The sequence below is a fragment of the Pan paniscus genome, chromosome 6, assembly GCF_029289425.2.
Source record: "Pan paniscus chromosome 6, NHGRI_mPanPan1-v2.0_pri, whole genome shotgun sequence".
NCBI lineage: Eukaryota > Metazoa > Chordata > Mammalia > Primates > Hominidae > Pan > Pan paniscus.
In genome coordinates, this window is record NC_073255.2 from 28,242,350 (window position 1) to 28,263,082 (window position 20,733).

The window sequence follows — 20,733 nt, forward strand, 5'->3', positions numbered from 1 at the left end:
TGAAAACACATGATTTGGTAAAACTGACTTTAAAATACACAAATAATTTTGGGAAAACACAGCAGCTCCACTTGCAAAAGGGCAAAGGAATCACAGCTAACAGATGCTAACATCAACATACAGCACTAACAAGGGATCACTGGAAGAAGTCTTAAACTCTGCTGGGAGGAGTGTTACTTGAGATATTTCTCAAAATAAATTTAGCAATTAAAAAAAGCCTTGAGGCCAGGCGCGGTGGCTCACGCCTGTAATCCCAGCACTTTGAGAGGCCAAGGCAGGCGGATCACCTGAGGTCCGGAGTTCAGAGACCCTATCTCTACTAAAAATACAAAAATTAGCCGGGCATGGTGGCGGGCACCTGTAATCCCAGCTACTCGGGTGGCTGAGGCAGGAGAATGGCTTGAACCGGGAAAGCAAAACTTGCAGTGAGCCCAGATCACACCACTGCACTTTAGCCTGGGCAACAGAGTAAGGCTCCGTCTCCCAAAAAAAAAAAAAAAAAAAAAAAAAAAAAAAAGAAAGAAAAAGCCTTGAAGCTGGGCACGGTGGCTCACACCTATAATCCCAACACTTTGGGAGGCCCGAGGCAGGCGGATCGCTTGAGTCCAGCAATTCAAGACCATTTTGGGCAACATGGCAAGACCCCATCTCTACAAAAAATACAAAAAATTACCTGGGAATGGTGGTGCATGCCTGTAGTCCCAGCTACACGACAGGCTGAGGCAGGAGGTTGGCTTGGCCCAGAAGGTGGAGGCTGCAATGAGCCAAGATCAGCCTGGGCAACACAGCGAAACCTGTCTCAAAGACCAAAATTAACTAACTAAATAAAAAAGCCTTGAAAGATTGCTAATCTTTGACCTTCTAATTTTATTTCTGTTCAATTGTCACTAAAGAAATCAGCAGGAATGTGGGTGTAAATTCATCCACAGATATGTTCACAACTGTGGTAATTGTTAAACATGAGGAATGGTTAAGTAAATTACAAGTTACACATAGAACAGAAAAAACATCCATTATAAACTTAAGGAGTCCAATTACATAATGTTTATGACAAAATTTAAAAAAAAAACTGTGCTAAAAAGAAAAGAACAAAAAAATAAAACCTTTGTGCTTCAAAGAACACTATCAAGAAAGTGCAAAGACATAGATAATGGGAGAAAATATTTGCAAATCATATATCTGATAAGGGACTTACATCTAGAATATACGAAGAACTCTTATAACTCAACACTAAAAGGCCAAATAACCCATTTTTTATGCAGAGGAAGTGAATAGACATTTCCTCAAAGAAGATATACAGATGACTAATAAGCACATGAAACAATGCTCGACATCATTAGTCAGCAGGGTAACAGAAATCAAACTAAAGTGACTTATCGCTTCACACCCACTAGGATGGCTATAATTGAAAAGACAAATAATAACAAGTGTTTAGGCAAAGGATATAGGGAAACTGGAACCCTCAGACATCGTTGGTGGGAATGTAAAATGGTACAGCCTCTTTGGAAAACTGTCTGGTTGTTCTTCAAAAAGTTACCATATGATCTAGCAATTCCATTCCTGGGTATACACCCAAAAGAACTGAAAATCTATGTTTACACAAAAACATGTACACCAGTGTTCAGAGCAGCATCATTCAATGCAAACAACCTAAATGTCCATCAGCTGCTGGATGGATAAACAGTAAGTGGTATATTCACACAATAATTATTATCCAGCCATAAAAAGGAATGAAGTACCTACTAAAATCTGGCTGCACCTTGAAAATATTATGCTAAGTGAAGGAAGCCAGACATAAAAGGCCACATAGTATATGATTCCTTTTATATTAAATGTCCACAATAGGCAAAGCTAGAGACTCAGAAAGTAGATTAGTGGTTTCTAGGGCCTGGGAGGAGACTGGAAGATAGGAGGGGCAAGTGACTGTTAACGGCTATAGGGTTACTTTTGGGAGTAATTAAAATGTCTTAAGATTAGTGGTGATACTTCCAAACCTTTAGACTATACTAAAAACCACTGAATTGTATGCTTCAGAAAGGTGAATTTTATGACATCAAATATAGTTCGATTTTTTAAAAAATTAAAAATGTTTAAAACAGGATATAAAATTATACATGCAAGACCCAACGATGTTGAAAAATGCCTAATCATTAAACTGAACTATTAGTCACGGAATAATGTTGCCATTGGGAGAAAGACTTTTTCTTTTCACTTTTCAAGTTTTCTACAAGGAGTATATAATTTTAGAATCAGGAAGAAAATGAAAACAAATATCAAATCTGAATTACATTGGCCTTTAGATAGTTTTCAAAAAAAAAAATGCCAGGAAAATAGACATTTCTCTTCTTGGTTTTTTTTTTTTTTGAGACAGAGTCTCGCTCCCTGAGACAGAGCCTGTCTCCCAGGCTGGAGTGTAGTGGTATGATCTTGGCTCACTGTAACCTCTGCCTCCCAGGTTCAAGCAATTCTCCTGCTTCAGCCTCCTAAGTAGCTGGGATTATGGGCATGCACCACCATGCCAGGCTAATTTTTGCTTGTTTTTTTTTTTTTTTGAGACAGAGTCTCGCTCTGTTGCCAGGCTGGAATGCAGTGGCATGATCTTGGCTTACTGCCACCTCCGCCTCCCAGGTTCAAGCCATTCTCCTGCCTCAGCCTTCCGAGTAGCTGGGACTAAAGGTGCCCGCCACCATGCCCAGCTAATTTTTGTATTTTTAGTAGAGACGGGGTTTCACCATGTTGGCCAGGATGGTCTCAATCTCTTGACCTCGTGATTCACCCACCATGGCCTCCCAAAGTGCTGGGATTACAGGTGTGAGCCACCGTGCCTGGCCTTCTCTTCTATTCGTAAGGCTCCCCCGGAAGAGTACTGGAGAAACACAATTGAATGAGCAGAGCCAAATGCATGAATTATTTGGAGACCAAGCAGAGGAAAAAAAGATGCTTACCACACCAACTCATTGTGGCATATTGAACACACTGCTAGGACAAGGTCAGAGTTCTATGGAAGAAAGCGGACTAGTGGAGTCCCTCCCTCCATTAGCATTTGTTTCCTATGATGGACATGTGTTTCATAATAAGTTCAGCTGCTTTTGAACAATGGGTGGACAAATTATCAGTGTTACAAATGTCCTTGAAATTTTTTCCTTCTGAAATTTATTGGTGGGGTGGAGCAGGTAGTTCTACAAGGCAAACCAAGGTTTCCCCACACCCACTGTTGCTCTGTCTCAGCTAGTGTGTATTCAAGATAAAGGCATTTTTTGATCCCAGCCATGTTCTCTTATATCTGCTGTAGTTAAAAAACTGCTTAAGTCCACAAGTACTGCTTTTGGTCCAAAATTCTATTAATCCAACTTTTCATTCAGATCCTACCCCTCAGATGTGATCCCACTTCATGTTGTTTAGAAAATATTTGGGTACCAATTTGGATAGCACCTATTACGAATGAACTGGGATAGAAGCAGGCATTCTCAAGTAATTTTAAAGGTTTTAATGAGTAACAGGGGTCCATTAATAATCAAGGAGAAGTTATGGTTAGCAGAAGACAGTTCAGTTAACGGCAAATCTTTTAGGAAATCAATTCTATAAAACAGTAAATTGCCCTCACAGAAGCTCTATTCACCAACCAAGTTCACCTGGAGTTTAAAGATACTACAAAACAAAATCTCAATTTTCTAGTCTTCAAACTGCTCCTCCCCATGTGCCTGCTTCTATCCTCAACAGCAGGATTCCCAGAGTTGTGTCTGCAACTCGCCACTCCCAGTCCATACTTGGTTTGGAACCTATATGCTCTTATAGCTTGTATTTGGTCCCTACAAAATATACATCCATGCACTGGCTATACATGGGGCAATTCCATGCATCTCTTATTGTTAACGAGTGAAGTCTTACACAGGTGCACTTGAGAGGTCAAGCCATGGTCAGCTAACTGGTGAGGGGTCAGGGGATGCAGAGAATTTGAATGTCAACTTCTAAGATGGGTTGGGAAAGTTGTAACTTGGTAATGTCTTTAAATATTAAAAGGCTATTTCAAAATTAACGTTCAGCCATGAATACAAAAGAATACCCATTACACTGTGAATTTTGAGGTAAAAACCGTGGAGACTGCCCACTATGCCTCTTTTTTTTTTTTTTTTTTTTTTTTGAGATGGAGTCTTGCTCTGTTGCCCAGGCTGGAATGCAGTGGCACGATCTCAGCTCACTGCAACCTCCGCCTCCCGGGTTCACGCCATTCTCCTGCCTCAGCCTCCCGAGTACTAGGACTACAAGTGCCTGCCACCATGCCCAGCTAATTTTTTGTATTTTTTAGTAGAGACGGGGTTTCACTGTGCTAGCCAGGATGGTCTCGATCTCCTGACCTCATGATCCACCCGCTTCGGCCTCCCAAAGTGCTGGGGTTACAGGCATGAGCCACCGTGCCTGGCCTACTGCCCACCATGCTTCTTGGCCGATGAGTGGCATCCATGCAATTTAATATGGTTCAAGACTGTCATACATTACTCTCATCCACTCCCAACTGATTCCCTACTAACTACCTTTAAACTAGAACACACTATGTCTTCTTACTTCTAGGACACAATCCCTGATCACCCCAGTCTTGCTTAACTCCCTGTACTGGGATGAATAGCGCCCTTTAAAAATTCACCAGTACCTGTGAATATAGCTCTAATCCAATGACTAATATCCTTTTAAGAGGGAAATTTGGACAGACACACACAGGGAGAACACAACGTGACTACAAAGGCAGAGACTGGGATGATGCAGCTACAAGCCAAGGAACAGCAAAGATTGGGCACAGCCACTAGAGGCTAGGAGGAAGGCTTGCCAGCACCCGATGGCAGACTTCTGGTTTCCAGAACTTCGTTTTAAGCTTCCCAGTTTGTGGAAATTAGTTACAGCAGCCCTGATAAATTAATACACCTCTCTCCCATCTTCCATAGTAAGCACCCACCTCCAACCTAAGCCAGGGGCTTGTCTTTACTTTGGAAGGCCATTCACTTGTCCATGTCTAAATTAGACTCAACTTCACAGCTGTATCTAGAACAGGCCCTAGCACAGAGCTATAGACTTTGGGACTCCCACACAGCAATGGAGAAATCCCTCCTCCCAGCAGTCTCTATATCCACACAGTAATCAGCCACCAAACATACTGGATTCTTCACACACATTATTCCACTTAGTCATCTGAACAACCTTCAAAGGCAGATATTAACCCTGTTTTCAAGATGCAAAAATTGAGTTTCAAAGAGGAAAGGCCACATGCCCAGCGGGACAGGAAACACGTGAAGAGTCAGGATGTGAACCCACACTGTGTGACTCTAAAGTCAGTGCTCAATAGGCTACACCCGTTTCTCAAAAAGTCACCACCTTGTATGGAAAATGATTCTTCAAAAGCTCTTCATACCAGCAAGTGCAGAAAGTTGATAAATTTTGAAGCTGGTTGACAGGTACATGAGGATTTATTATATACTCTCTACTTGTATATGCTTATATGTTCATTAAAGTGATGGCTGATTTTAAGATTTTAAGTTAAATTTTAATTTTTTTTTTAGATGGAGTCTCACTGTGTCACCCAGGCTGGAGTGCAGTGGCATGACCTCATCTCACTGCAACCTCCACCTCCCAGGTTCAAGCAGTTCTCCTGCCTCAGTCTCCTTAGTAGCTGGAATTACAGGCACGTACCACCACGCCCAGCTAATTTTTGTATTTTTAGTAGAGGTGGGGTTTTGCCATGTTGGCAGGGCTGGTCTCGAACTCCAGACCTCAAATGATCCACCCACCTCGGCCTCCCAAAGTGCTGGGATTACAGGCTTGAGCCAATGCACCCGGCCTTAAAACTTAATTTTTAACGTCAAAGTCCAAAGTTTAAAATTAACAATAATCACTGGGCAAAGATGTAACATTTGCACTGTTCATTAAAACGTCACTATGTGACCTGGTGCAGTGGCTCACACCTATAATCCCAGCACCTTGGGAGGCCGAGGCGGGAGAATCACTCGAGCTCAGGAGACTAGCTTGGGCAACATAGGAAGACCCCATCTTTACAAAAAATAAATTAGCCAGGTGTGGTGACACACCCCTGTGGTCCCAGCTATTCAGGAGGCCGAGGTGGGAGGATCACTTGAGCCCAGGAGGTTGAGGCTACAGTGTGCCGTGGTTGCAGCACTGTACTCCTGCCTGGGCAACAGAGACGCTGTTTTAAAAAAATAAAAAACAAAAAACTTCACTATGTAATGGGCACTATACAGGTTATTATCTCTGAATACAACAAAACAGGTTGGCAGGATAGCAACTCCTGCATCTTTCAGAAAACACTGTAGTTTGAGTAAAATGAAATTTGATCTTACCAGGTTTATTTTTTTTCCAAGATAAAGTTTCCTAGGATTTCAACTGTATCGTAAGAGAAATATTCTCTCATTGTTTAACATATTTTATAGACAGAAGCAGTAAAATTGCTAAAAACAAATTCAAGCACTACATCTGTCAGAATTTTAATCATGACCAAAAGTTCAGCTAAATACAAATTCACTTATATCACAATCAGTGCATCATCTGCCATCTCAATAACTATCCTCCTACCATTAATTTTTATCCAATTGCTGTACGCCTTATGGTAAAACAAAAATGGCCTTGCCCATTAGTGACACCTCAGACAAGTAAGTATAAAGATCAAAATTCTAGAACCCCATAACAAACTCAATACTTGAGCAAGGTTGGGTGTGGTAGCTCATGTCTGTAAATCCCAGTGCTTTGAGAGGCCAACGCAGGGGTGGAGGGGTAAGGGAGGGTAGAGATTTGCTGGAGCCTAGGAGTTTGAGACCATCCTGAGCAATACAGAAAAACCTAGCTCTACCAAAAAAAAAAAATCAATCAGCTAGGTGCAGTGGCTTGCACCTACAGATGCAGCTTCTTGGGAGGCTGAGGCAGGAGGATCATTTGAGCCCAGGAAATAGAGGTGAGCTATGATGGCGCCATTGCACTCCAGCCTGGGTGGCAGAGCAAGACTCTGTCTCAAAACAAACAAACACACACACCTAAGCAAAGCCATGTGTGGAAACAATATAACTACATAGTATTAAAGACTAGTTTATCAAAATAATCTATTTATTAAATACAGGGAATAGTGATGGAAGTGTAGCGCAAAAATCAGGACACATAGGCTGATGGATTTAGATGTTTACATGCAGGCTAACAAGCAAGTATGTGAGTAACTTTTACAACTCAATAATAAAGACAATCCATTAACAGATTGGAAAAATGTCTACTCAGATTATTTGTCTAACAAGATATACTACAAATGCTCAATAAACACATGAAAGATGCTTGATATCATTAGTCATCAGGGAAATGCAAACGAAAACCACAAGAGGATACCACTTTACACCCAGTAGGCTATAATCAAAAAGTCAGATCATACCAAGTGTTTGCAAAGAAAATGAAGAGATTAGAACCATCTTATACCGCTGGCAAGAATGTAAAATGGTGCAGCCACTTTGGAAAACAGTCTGGCAATTTCTCAAAATGTTAAAACACAAAGTTACTATGTGACTCCGCAATTGAACTCCTAGAAACATACCCAAGAAAAATGAAAATACATGTTCACACAAGAAATCGTACATTAATGTACACAGAAGCATTACTATAGCCAAAAAGTGGAAACAACCAAAATATCCATGGACTGACGAACGGATAAACAACGTGGTATATTTATGCAGTGGAGTATTACTCAGCAATAAAAAGAGTGAAGTCTGGAGCCGGGCGCGGTGGCTCACACCTGTAATCCCAGGACCTTGGGAGGCCGAGGCGGGCAGATCATGAGGTCAGGAGATGGAGACCATCCTGGCTAACACGGTGAGACCCCGCCTCTACTAAAAATACAAAAACTTAGTCGGGCGTGGTGGTGGGCACCTGTAGTCCCAGCTACTCGGGAGGCTGAGGCAGGACAATGGCATGAACCTGGGAGGAAGAGGTTGCAGTGAGCCGAGATCGTGCCACTGCACTCCAGCCTGGGCGACAGAGCAAGACTCCATCTCAAAAAAAAAAAAAAAAGAATAAAAGTCTGGATACAGGCAACAACACTGAAGAACCTTGTAAACACTTTCCTAAGTGAAAGAAGCCAGACACAAAAGACCACATATTATATGACTGCATTTATATGAAATGCCCAGAATAGGGAAATATAGAAAGATTAGCAGATGCTTAGGACTAAGTGGGGTGGGGTGATGGGGGTTCAGTGGGGGGAAAGAACAGGAGAGCGATATCTGAAGGGTGCAGAATTTGAGGTGACAAAAATATTCTAAAATTAATTGTGGTAGTATGTATTTGTGAATACACTAAAAACCACTGAATTGTACACTTTAAATGGGTGAATTGTATGGTATATAAATTGTATCTCAAAGCAGTTTAACAAAGCCCTATTTATAAGAATGAGACTGGAAACAATTTATACAACCCCAACAAAAGATATATTAGTCTTTTCCAATTATGCAGCCCTTTAAAAAGAATGGCCATAAATGGATCTTTATAAAACAACCTGGTAGGCATTGGGTGAGGTGGCTCATACTGTAATCCCAGCACTTTGGGAGGCAGAGGCAGGCAGGTTACTTGAACCCAGGAGTTCAAGACCAGCCTGGGCAACATGGCAAAACCCCGTCTCTACAAAAAATACAAAAATTAGCTGGGTGTGGTGGTGCGTGCCTGTGGTTCCACCTACTCAGGAGGGTGAGGTGGGAGGATCACTTGAGCCTCAGAGGCAAAGGTTGTAGTGAGCCAGGATCGTAACACTGTACTTCCAGCCTGGGTGACAGAGTGAGACTATCTCAAAACAAAACAAAACAAACATATCCTACCTGGTAGGTTAGGTGTATTAAATGAACTTTCAACTTACAATATTTTCAACTTATAATGGGATTATCAGGACCATAACCCCATTATAAGTTGATAAGCCGTCTGTAAAATCAAACATTAATGCCTTTCTTATAGAAATTAAATTTTGGCAGTAACCAAATAGTATCTGGGAGTTTCTCTTTATAGAAGTGTTTCAATTAATAAATGAAAGAATAATAGAATTGGAAAATGACCTTTTTGCCTCCCTTTATGAAATAATGGAGCTCTCAAATCTATGGCTGCTAACATTACAAAAAGAGAAAACCAAGTATGTACTTCCTGACAGAAGTCTGTACTACCATCTATGAAGTATTCTTGCTTAAAGAGAAAGAGGGGAAGTGGAAGGGAGGAAGAAAGAAAGTGAATCTGAATATGCCCAGATCTACTGTGGTTCTCAATCTTGGCAGCACAGTACAATCACCTGAGGAGCTAAAAATACTGATGCCTGGATCCTAAGACTAGAAATTCAAATTAGTATGAGACATAGCCTGGACATTAGAATTTTTAAAATTTAAGGTTGAGATCACTGCTCTAAATCTAACCACCAATTCACAAGAATCCAGAAGACTGAGGAACATGTACTGTACTTCAAGGATGAAGTCAGCCAACCTAAACATGACAGGATAAAAGAGTTTCGTCAATCAATGGGGTAGGGGGTGGGGGAAGATAAAAAAAGGAATGGGAACCTAAAAGTCAAGAGACTTAAATCGACTAACTGCAAAATATAAACCTCATTTGGATTCCCCCTACCGCCCATCTATTTTTATTTTTATTTTTTAATTTTATTATTTTTTTTAAGAAAGAGAGACAGGGTCTCGCCACATTGCCCAAAGCTGGTCTCAAATGCCTGGGATGAAGCAGTTGTCTTGCCTCTGCTTCCCAAAGTGCTGGGATTACAGGCGTGAGCCACCACATCCAGCCTATTTGGATCCTAATACAATTTTTCAAATGTGAACCAACTAAGATATTTGAACAGACTTCATGGTTTATGAGAATTTTTTATATGTGATGATATTGATTTTTTTAAGCCCATATCTTTTAGAGATACATGCTGAAATAATTTCTAATGAAATTACTTATCTAAGATTTGTTTCAAATTATCTGATAGAGAGAGGTGGGATAGATATAGAGAAAATGAGATTGGCCTTAAGCTGATAATTGAAGTTAGGGGATAGGTACATGGGGAGATTTATTATACTATTCTCTCTACATTTGTAAATGCTTAAAAATTATCCATTTCATAAAGTTTTTAAGATGTGAAATATTGGTCAGGCGTGCTGGCTCACACCTCTAATCCCAGCCCTTTGGGAGGCCAAGGCGGATGGAGTGCCTGAGCCATTCTCCAATAAAAGGAACCAAAGCTCCTTAGACAAATAGCTATTTCAAGGACTGAAGCAGGAATTCTACAAGATAATCCTGAAATATCTTGTAGTGCCAGAAAGTACGTACTCAAAAAGAAAAAACCAATCGCAACCAACCAACAAAAAACCACCACACACAGAAACACACAATGATGGAGTGACCAAAGGGACACAGGAGCCCCCAACAGCCAAAGCTGGAACATCAGAACAGCAAAATAGTTAAAGTAGTATTAGACTATAGCTCAGAGTACAAAATAAATATCCACAAGCCAAATGACTGAACAAATAGGGAAGATTGAACGGATCTCCAAGGAGAGAAATTCCAAATAATTTATGTAGACGGTCCACCCTCAAGGAGATAGAGCGTAATTCTCCACTACTTAAGTACGGGCTGTGCAAAGTATTGGCAGGGAGGAGTGGTGGTGCAAACTAACAAACACTATTTCATCCAGGTGATCAAGGTTAACATCAGTGGGCTGGGCATGGTGGCTCACACCCATAATCCCAGCACTTTGGAGGCCAAGGCAGGTGGATCACCTGAGGTCAGGAGTTCAAGGCCAGCCTGGCCAATATGGTGAAACCCCATCTCTCCTAAAAACACAAAAATTAAACAGGCATGGTGGCAAGCACCTGTAATCCCAGCTACTGGGGAGGCTGAGGCAGGAGAATTGCTTGAACCTGGGAGGTGGAGGTTGCAGTGAGCCGAGATCACGTCACTGCACTCCTGCCTAGCGACACGGCAAGACTCTGTCAAAAAAAAAAAAAAAAAGAAAGAAAGAAAGAAAAAGGAAGGAAGGAAGGTAGGTAGGTTGGTTGGTTAACATCAACATCAGTGGTAAGTCATATTGCTTGTATGTGCCCTTGATATAATGAGAATGACATTTTATCTGAAGTCTTCCTCCTAGAAACTCCATTAACCCAGTCTAATAATGGGAAAAACTTCACACAAGTTCCAACTGAGGGTCATTTGACAAAATACCTGATCAATATTCCTGAAAACTGTCCAGATCATCAATAAGAAGGAGAGTTTAGGAAACTGTCACAGTCAGTCAAGAGAAACCTAAGGAAACATGACAATGAAATAGTGTCCCAGACAGGATCATGGAACAGATAAAGGATATTAGGTAAGAACTAAGGAAATCTGAGTAACAATATGGAATTTGGTTTACTATAAACCATGAAATAATAATTTGGTTCTTTAATTGTGACAAATGTGCCATACTCAAGTATTATGTTAATAACAGAGAAGACTGGGTCTAGGGTGTGTGGGAACTCTACACTATCTGTACTACTTCCCTGTAAACCTATGGCTATTCTACAATTTGTTTTAAATTATCTGATTTAAATTATCTGATTTTAAAAAAGGAACAAAGCACTGATAACCTGCTACAATACCCATGAACATTGAGAGCATTATACTAAGAGAAAGAAGCCACTTGGTATGTGAATATCTCAATAAAGTTATTATAAACACACACACATACTCACACAATGAGATACTACACACCTATGGCAAGGATGCAGAGCCATTTTAGAATGGCTAAAATTAAACCACCAAGTGTTGTCAAGGACTGGACCTGCTGGTGAGAACATAAAGTGGCACAACTACTATGGAGAAGTTTAGAATTTTTTTTTTCTTTTTTTTGAGACGGAGTCTCGCTCTGTCGCCCAGGCTGGATGAAGTGCAGTGGTGTGACCTCGGCTCACTGCAAGCTCCGCCTCCCGGGTTCACGCCATTCTCCTGCCTCAGCCTCCCGAGTAGCTGGGACTACAGGTGCCCGACACCACGCCCGGCTAATTTTTTGTTTTAGTAGAGACGGGGTTTCACCGTGTTAGCCAGGATGGTCTCAATCTCCTGACCTCAAGATCCACCTGCCTCAGCCTCCCAACGTGCTGGGATTACAGGCTTGAGCCACTGTGCCCGGCCTAGAATTTTTTAAAAACATTAAATATATGATCCAGTTATTCCACCCCTGTGTATTTACCTGAGAGAAATGAATATACCAGGAAGAAAAACTTTCTCCTTTATCAACTTAGGTTCAGTAATTGAGGGCCTACGTATTCAACTGACAATGCACAGATGAACAGGAGAAAAAAACCAAAACTTTTTCATACGCATATGGAAGTGCACAAAAGCAGTACTCTAAACAGCTAAAAAAGGGAGTTTACAAACTCAATTAACTGGGGAAAAAGGATACAGGAGAAAAGGCTTCTATGGGAAAATAAATCGGTTTCAAGGGGAACAGAGATAAATTTTGTCGTAATGTTTGTTTATGCAGATGAGAGTGGTCTTCTCCATCTTTTTTTTTTTTTTTCCAGGCCAAGAACATTCCCCAAGGGAGGGGATTTTTAGCAGCCTCATTCCCAGAAGTTTCTGCCTTTAGTTAAAGTAAGGAATTTCTGATTAGGCTTCTTTCTGCATCTGTTGAATCTCAAATGTCTTTAATTTAAAATAATCTTCATACTATCTCTGGGGGTTACAAGTGGGTCCTCACAAAAGCAAACATCCACATAGAGACCTACACATAAATGTTCATAGCACCTTTACCTGTAGTAGTTATAAAAACTGGAAACAGCCCAAATGTTCATCAACAGGTAAACTAGTAAATTGTAGTATATCTACACAACAAACCACTACTCAGCTATGAAAGGGAATAAGCTATTGACTCACACATCATAGGTAAATCTTAATGGTTTCACATGTGTATATGTATGTTAAAACTTATCAAAACGTGCACTTTAAAGATGTGTTTATGTCCATCATACTTCAATAAAGCTGTTTTTAAAAAGACCTACTAATTCAACGATTTAAGTTGTTATAAATCAGAACAAAAATGAGAATTATTCCTTTTTTTTTTTTTTTTTTTTTTTTTAATTGAGACAGAGTCTCACTCTGTCGCCCAGGCTGGAGTGCAGTGGCACTATCTCGGCTCACTGCAACCTCCATCTCCCAGGTTCAAGTGATTCTCCTGCCTCAGCCTCCCGAGTAGGTGGGATTACAGGCACACGCCACTACACCCGCCTAATTTTTGTATTTTTTAGTAGAGAAGGGGTTTCACCATATTGGCCAGGCTGGTCTCAAACTTGTGACCTGGTGATCTGCCCACCTCGGCCTCCCAAAGTGCTGGGATTTACAGGGGTGAGCCACCATACCCGACTAACTCCCAATGTTTAATGTGTGAAAAGGCTTAAGGTTTAAGTGAGAAAAAAGCAGGAAATTACATGCAATATATTCAGTACTGTTTTTTTTTTTTAAATTACAAGACTACACAGATGGGAAAAAGAAATTGGATGATAAATCTTTAATCAACACATTGTAACTGTTTGCCCAAAAAGTGTGAAGAATATCAGACATATACAGTTGGAGAAAAGAAGCCATGAATAGAACTGAGAGTCAAAAATAAATGGTCAGGCTGGGTGTGGTAGCTCATGCTCATAATACCAGCACTTTGGGAGACCAAGTCAGGAGGATCCCTTGAGGTCAAGAGTTCAAGACCAGCCTGGGCAACATCGCGAGATCCCTTCTGTAAAAAAAAAAAAAAAAAAAAAAAAAAATTAGCTGGGTGTGGTAGTATGCATCTGTAGTCCCAGCTACTTGGGAGACTGGGAGGTCAAGGCTGCAGTGAGCCATGACTGAGCCAGTACACTCCAGCCTGGGCAACAGAGTGAGACCCTGTCTCTAAAATACACACACACACACACACCCCTTTGACTATTGGTCAAAGATAGGCAAATATGCCAAGTGAAATAACGATGCTAGTTTTTGCAGACAAAATTGGCTAATATTTTGAATTATGTTAGCATGAAGTATGCTGGGGAGGATATGGAAAAACAATGTCTTGTCCATTAGTGGGGGAAAGTATAAAGCAACATAGAATTTCTATAAAAGTTTTGTTAATATCAAATAGCCTAAAAATTCACTCTGATCTAATTCAATTTGTGTGTATACCTGCATAGAAGTATGAAAAGTAATATGCCAAGATATTTTTGAACTTTACTTTCCAAATTTTATTCAATGAGCCTGTATCACCTATAATGGGGAAGAAGTATATTTAAGTCATTCTTTAACTGAGGCTTCTGAAAAGAAAAAAAAATATCAGTTTGAAACCAAAATACCGACTAAACAAGCGTAGATCTGTCCCTTGACTGACCAAGACAAGAAAACAGATGAAGCCACTGAGCTACAGGAAAGCAAAGAGTGCCGCTAGATTAGGGTAAACCACCAGAGCTCTGTTAGGAGTAGCTGGTGGGAAGATTCAGACAGCAGGGCAACCCCACTCCAGGACCTCCCACTCTGGCACATGAATGAAATCCCTCACATGCCAGCTAGAATTAAATACAAAACCTGTAACAGCACAACCACCTTTACCCCCTTTTCTCCCTCTTCATAGCTTGTGTATAGGCAGCACAGGAATGCCAAGACCACAACTGTACAGCATACAACTTTCGTTTTTGAAAAGACAGCTAAAAACTTTACAGCTGTTTTTGTCACCTTGGATTTATTGTTGCCTTTTTTTTTTTTTTTTTTTTTGAGACAGAGTCTCGCTCTGTTGCCCAGGCTGGAGTGCAGTGGCATGATCTCGGCTCAGTGCAACGTCTGCCTCCTGGGTTCAAGCAATTCTCCTGCCTCAGCCTCCTGAGTGGCTGGGATCACAGGCACCCACCACCACGCCAGCTAATTTTTTGTATTTTTAGTAGAGACAGGGTTTAGCCATGTTAGCCAGGGTAGTCTTGAACCCTTGGCCTCAAGTGATCTGCCCGTCTCGGCCTCCCAAAGTGCTGGGATTACAGGCGTGAACAACCGCGCCTGGCTTTTTTTTTTTTTTTAAGACAGATTCTTACTCTGTCACCCAGGCTAGAGTGCAGTGGCACGATCTTGGCTCACTGCAACCTCCACTCCCTGGGTTCAAGTGATTCTTGTGCCTCAGCTTCCTGAGTAGCTGGGATTACAGGCGTGTGCCACTACACCCAGCTAATTTTTATATTTTTAGTAGAGACATGGTTTAGCCACATTCGCCAGGCTGGTCTCGAATTCCTGACCTCAAATGATCTGCCTGCCTCAGCCTCCCAAAGTGCTGGGATTATAGGTGTGAGCCACCGTGCCCGGCCTTGTCATTGCCTTTTAAAATCTCAGTTGTAAGGTTACTGACATAGCCGCAACCCATCCATGACACTCTCGCTTTCCAGGGGTGCAAGGACAGCTTTAACAGCTGTAATGGGTTTAGACACTCAGACTTTCTGATCTATTCCTGGAAGCCAGTGCTGATTAATTTTTAACTTCTTTGGAACTGAGCCCCAAATAAAACATGAAACTGGGACTTATATTACAATGACTAAGGTACTACAGACATCTACTTAGAATCAAGTATCACCAAAGAAAGGCAGAATAACCTGAGAAATGTTTCATCCAAAAAATTGCAAATGAAAAAGTCTTTTTAAAATGATAAAAAGCACTGATCATTGTCTGTAGACAGGCCCAGTACACACCCTAGTTGAATAATTTGTAACACAGAAGGTAGAATGGCAAGATCAAAATGAGTAAGAACTTGAGGCAAGGAGAAGGAATGTTTCTGTTTTTACAAGTGAATGTTCATGAACCACTACTTTTAGGCCTTACTCTTCAATGTATTTAGTTCAAGAAACAATAAGTAAATTGCTAAGCATCTGAAACGAAACTGAAAATCGAACAACCCAGCAAGTCTTATTAATAGCTCTTCTAGGATATTAATGACATAAAAGATAATGCACCCACATTAAAACGCACAATACTGGTGTCACCTGCTACACACCCTAACCAATAGAGCTAACCTACAGAAAGTATTTAAGGTAAGCAGTAAAGAAGGAGAGACTACTCTTCTCTGCATTCACGAATGTTGTAAACTGATGGCCAGTACTGCCCACAGTATGGCAGATGTGGCCAAAATGAGGGCAGAACCATCAGTCCCTTCTTCACTAACCCTAATGAACCAAGACTTCCTCAAGCTTAGCTAAGCCTCAAATGAGAAAGGCAACACTTTCTGCGAACATGTCACAGTGCTGGATAGCACAAAGGCTGACCTCAAGAAAAGGCTGATTCAGTAAGTAGTGCTGTCACAAATGGAAAACCATTTGGAAGAAAAACAAAAAAAAGACAAGGACAGCTAATTATCATATATATATATATATATATACACACACATATATATATACACATATATATGTATATATACACACACATATATATATACACATATATATGTATATATACACACACACACATATGCACATATATACACACACACATACACACACACATATATATACATACACACACACACAAAAATATACAACTATTAATGATAGTTACCTTTGAATGGTAGGATTTTAAGCCCTTTTTTCTGTTTTCTACAGTGAACACAAACACTTTTTTTTGTTTGTTTTTGGAGACAGGGTCTTGCTGCTCTGTCACCCAGGCCACAGTATGATTGCATGATCACGGCTCACTGCAGCCTCGATTTCCCAGGCTCAAGGGATACTCCCACCTCAGCCTCCCAAGTAGCTGTGACTACAGACGTGGGCCACCACGCCTGGCAAATTATTGTACTTTTTTTAAGAGATGGGGTTTTATCATGTTGCCTAAGCTGATCTTGAACTCTTGGGCTCAAGAAATCCTCCCACCTTGGCCTCCCAAACTGCTGTGATTACAGGCATGAGCCACTGTGCCAAAAAATTTCTAACTTAAAAAATTAAAGTGAGTGGCATATAACTCCCAGTTGCTATAAGGTGGCCACTGGTCAATTTCTGAGGAGTTCCTAGAGGACACTCTGATATCTGACTTCCTTAGGGGACACTCAGCAAGTCTCATTAGCTTCCTTGGAATTAACCCACCTTTGCGCTTCTGTGATCAAGAGAACTTGCTTTCATCCAACTCAAGATGTCTTCTGCCCGCTGGAGTGGCCTTCCAGAAGGACCCTTTCCCTGCAGAACTGTGCTATCACCTCACCAATGATCACTCAGAATGGTCCTTCACGCTAGTACCAGGCAACGTGGTTAAATCAGACAACTCGTTCACTAAAGCCTCCCTCCCATACATACCTTGTAACATGTAAATCAATAACAAGTTATTATTAATAACTAAAAGCTAGTTCAATCGTAACCGATGATCATCTCATGCCTAAGGAATATGGGCATGTGATCTTCTATTCACTGAACAAATGTCAACAAATGTCAAGGACAGCTAAGATCCCACCCTGCAATAAGCACAGTTTAGACCTGTAGCAAGTACTATGCTCAATTCTGAACCCTACTCTAAGGGGCTCGGAAACCGTGCCCCCAAAGGGAAACAGGCTGAGAGGGGTCAGTGGAGGGGAATCTGGGAGGGACAGATGAGTGGTCTGGAGAGTTTCTCAGACGATGGACCATTTGAATGTGCTCTCTTCACACATTGGGAGAATTTTTATATTCCCAAAGGAGCTAAAATAAACATGGAAGTTGAAATGAACAGGCTCTTAAAAGATCATCTAGCCCAAGAGGGGCAATCATGTTTATTTTGCATGCCAACTGCAAACAACTGGCTGTGATTATCCACAGCCTGTGTGAGAAGGATTCTGCGGCCTAATCTAGGATCAGTGACAAGAGTCTCTCCTTGAGAGTCCCTCCTGCTGCGGAAGGAAGGAGGCTGAACAAGTACCATGGATTCCCAGCAATGACCTTCACCAATGGACTGGATACTTAAGAGGCCAGTCGAGTTATTAGGAGGGTACACAAATCCATAATGCTTTCAAGACTTTCTGATAAGGCAAATAAACAGTAATTCCTACACTTGTGTATACCATAATCTTTCAGACAGGTATACGGGTTGTGTGATTAAAAAAAAAATTATTAGTGTTATAGGTTTCTAAAGGTAATCTAGTTCACACAACAAGGTCTTTCAGCTACAGACACACCTGCACAACTTAAAAAATCTACTTCCCAAAATGATAAAGCTATTTATAATCAGCAAGACTTTTTAACATATCTACTTTGGGAGGCCAAGGCAAGCTAAGTGTATGAGCCCAGGAGTTGGAGACCGGCCTGAACAACATGGCGAAACCCTCTCTCTATAAAAAATACAAAATTTAGCCAGGTGTGGTGGCACGTACCTGTAGTCCCAGCTACTCGGGAAGCTGAGGTAGCAGGATCGCTTCAGCCTGGAAGGTTGAGGCTGCAGTGAGCTATGATCATGCCACTGCACTCCAGCCTGGGTGACAGAGGGAGACCCTGTCTCCCCTGCGCCTACCCTCCCCCAAAACAACAACAAACCATGAGAGAAAAATAAAGCCAGGAAAAATTAAGACTGAAAATGAATTGGTATGAAGTTAGTGGTGAAGTTAAACATTCTAACAATATATAGTAGAGGTGACCCTTAAACTCAGTAGCAGACAACACCAAGGCAAACACAGTCAGTGAGAAATTATGCAGGCTCCATCATGCGCTACAAAGCTGTCTCTGGTAGCCAAGGGAAGCATATAAGCAAAGGTCCTCTTTTCAAACATTAATTAAACAGCACGTCAGAACAGAATTCCTACCATACAGAAACAAAGCTGTGACAAAAGAAAGGTTTGCTTGTTTAGTTAAGCAAGAAAGAAATTAACACAATGAAGCCATGTCCTTTATGGGAAAGATACCATGTAAATTATCTGAAGTCAGAAATATTTGTTCAGCTGGGCAACTTCAAGTAGTGGTAAACAATACTGGAATACTGGAAGTGCACAGAACATGTTCAGAATTGATGGGCATCAGATTTGCTGAGAAAGGAGAACATGGAGTAATGATGGGTGTAAGCTCAGAGGAGCTTAGCATTAATCCACCCTAATGAGGCTGGCATCTGGGGGCACAGCCTGCTCAGTTTCACAGCCATAAGGAGCAGCCCTCACTGATGTTTCTGACTTCTTTGTGACTCATTTTTTCAACACTAAAGTCTGAGGTTTTCCTTAAAGTTTTTTTAATAAGAAATTAAACTTTCCCCAAAATAGAAAGCTGAGTATTATGATCAACTACTATTAGAAAGCCTAACCAAAACAACCTGAACTATTTAAAACAAGTAACCAGATCAAGATAAAACACCCGCAATATACTTTCCAAAACATCTGATCCCTGCTAGTGAAGGGCCAACATAGCTGGCACCAAGATTTCCATTTGCTGCCACCAAAAAATAAAAAAAAAACACAAAGAAACAAAAAAACGAAAACATTTGTAAGAACTTCAGTGATTTCTGCATCAATAAAACTCAATGACCTCGGGCCAAGTGCAGTGGCTGACACCTATAATGCCAGCACTTTGGGAGGCTGAGGTGGGAGGATAGCTTGAGCCCAGGAATTTGAGACCAGCCTGGGCAATATGGCGATACCCCATCTCTACCCCCACCCCCCCAAAAAAGAAAAAAATTAACTGAAAAACCAACAGGCTAGGCACAGTGGTTCACGCATGTAATCCCAGCATTTTGGGAGGCTGAGGCAGGTGAAGCACTTGAGGTCAGGAGTTCGTGACCAGCCTGGCCAACATGGTAAAACCCTGTCTTTACTAAAAATACAACAATTAGCTGGGCGTGGTGGCAGGTGCCTGTAATCCCAGCTACTCCAGAGGCTGAGGCAGGAGAACTGCTTGAACCTGGGAGGCAGAGGTTGCAGTGAGCCGAGATCACATCACTGCACTCCAGCCTGGGAAACAGAGCGAGACTCCATCTCAAAAAAAGAAGAAAATAACAAAAATACAAACCTCAATGACCCGAGACAACAAATTTATATCCTATTTTCTTATACCCATCCCCCTACCCCACCCCTACACAAAAAAATCCAGTGAGTTTTTTTTTTAACCCAATAACCCATTACAGAGTTGAAAAAATTCCCAACCAATACACTTTCAGTGAGTGAATACTGACCAGCAAGTCCACACCAGCCATTGTTCTGGGTCTTTGATAAGATGGGAGGACAGAGCCCTACCCACCTTAGCTCTGGTGGGAGAAATAGACACAAGTCAGAAGACAATTAAATATAAAGTGCTGGCTTGGGGGTAGGGGACAGGGAGGGGTGCACACCTATAGCCCCAGCACTTTGGGAGGCAAAGGAGGGAGGATAACTTTAGCCTAGGAGTTTGATGCAGCAGTCAGCTATGATCTCACCACTGCACTGGGCAACAGAGAAGACTATGACTTCTGAAATATGTACTTACACACACACACACACACACACACACACACACACACACACACACACAATGCTAAGTCAAATAATGAAATCACCCAAAATAGCTGGAATTACTGGCAGATTGTGTAGCAATAAACCTAGTTTTCTGAAGAAAAAAAAAAATACATGAGAGAATGCAAGCCTACATGTTAAGCGCTACCATAGTGTTAAGTATGGGAGAAATACAGGAGAGATGTCTAATCCAAGCGTGGTAGGAATGATGTCTAACTTGACGGCTAAATAATTGGTGAGAATCAAGAAAGATGGAAAGGATCCAGAACAAAATA

At 41.3% G+C, this 20,733-nt stretch overlaps 1 protein-coding gene and 1 non-coding gene across 5 annotated transcripts in view; one reads left to right on the forward strand and one right to left on the reverse strand.

Annotated features, from left to right (window-relative positions):
• IGF2BP3 (insulin like growth factor 2 mRNA binding protein 3) overlaps positions 1–20,733 on the reverse strand; it is a 153,477-nt gene that overhangs the window by 65,796 nt on the left and 66,948 nt on the right. The window lies entirely within an intron of this gene.
• Positions 20,488–20,558, forward strand: LOC112440589 (small nucleolar RNA SNORD65). The gene has a single exon (XR_003028617.1). It is a non-coding gene; the product is annotated as a small nucleolar RNA SNORD65 (small nucleolar RNA).